We start from the raw sequence: 1549 nt of genomic DNA on the forward strand, positions 1-1549 counted from the left end.
CAAGCGTTGCCCGTCTGTCTGTCTGTGTATAACAACGCAAAGTATTATTGTAACCAATAGGTCACCACTGTCAGTAATTCTATTACAAGTTTCTATTTTTGTACTGATTGAAATACATGTTTTAATTTGTACGACAAGTGAGTTTTCCTTCTCGGCGTGTCCTCACCGTCCCGATCCGAGTATTTATGTTCTGATCAAAGCGATTCTGAACAAACTGACTATACTAATTTTGTGCTAAGCTTGGAAAAGTCACTTTGAGAGGAAACTCTTAACTATTACGTGTTTATTTACTGAAGAAATTACTTGTAATGACTAGTCCTAAAAATAAAATCTACTTAATTTTAATGATACGTATCAAGTAAATCAAAGATTCTATATCAATAATGGGCGCTAAATTATAATCTTTAAAAATTACCTATTATTATTATTTATTATTATAATTATAATTATTATTATAATTGTTATTTCTTCCCCGTCCGCCTCCTCTGCTGCCTCTTCGCGGTCCCCAATGATATTGGCCGCGGACAGCCGTAGAAACCGTTTAGAAACCGTTTAGCAATGATTATAATCCGGCTATCAAATTAGCCTAGGAGAGGAATATGGACATACAATTTATTGGAGAAAAATCAGTTTTTAAACTCATACTTAACAAAATACACGACAAAGTCGGAGAAATGCAATATAGACTTTGTAATGATAGATTCCAATAAGCCCTTGGTATTAAAACTGTGGAATTTTGCGATGCATTCATTGAATAACAGAGAATGCGGTGCTTTAGAAACTGTGAACACACTACTAGGGAATCCCTTCTATGGTACGGACAGTGATACCATTGTCAAATGGATTGACGTTAATGAGATGAGAAACAGGAAAGTTAAAACATTCAATGAAATTAAAGCTCTCGATGAAAATTCTACGAATATTTATTGTCCGTCGCTTATCGATGATTACTATCCAAGCAGACCTAAGGAATTAGAATCATTTAATTTGTACGATTTTGCCAGATTCTGAGAAATTACGAAAAAGATGCCAAAAAATGGCGTAGTCGAATGTTACAAACTTGTATCGAGTTTATGTTTAAAAAAACGAAAAAAGTATTACTTAATTAATCATTATCGATTTAATGTAAAAATTGAACCCAGAAAATACTTTTACTCGCTGCTTCTTCTGTTTAAACCGTGGAGAGATTTGAGTGAACTCAAAGGTGCATACGAGACTTACAAGGATGTCTTTAAGAATTCAGCGTCTGCTTTGACGAAGGCAATGAAATATCACGAAAGGCTCGTAGAAATACAGAAAGCTTTTGAAAACGTAGCTGAATTAATCGAAAAGCGCGAAAATGATCTGAAAACAGCAGATAGAGCCAAATCCGACGATGATGGACAGAATTGCAATCCGATAGAAGATGAAAGATCTGGAAAATTTTGATAAGATTGAGGCACCGATTTATTTATCGCAAATAATGTCGCGATTGAACGAAGACCAGAAAAGAATTTTCGATAGAGTATGCCAAGTTTTATAAAATAAAAATCAGATTCTGCGACTGTAC

Source organism: Mycetomoellerius zeteki, unplaced genomic scaffold (assembly GCF_001594055.1).
Source record: "Mycetomoellerius zeteki isolate Tzet28-1 unplaced genomic scaffold, Tzet1.0 scaffold375, whole genome shotgun sequence".
NCBI lineage: Eukaryota > Metazoa > Arthropoda > Insecta > Hymenoptera > Formicidae > Mycetomoellerius > Mycetomoellerius zeteki.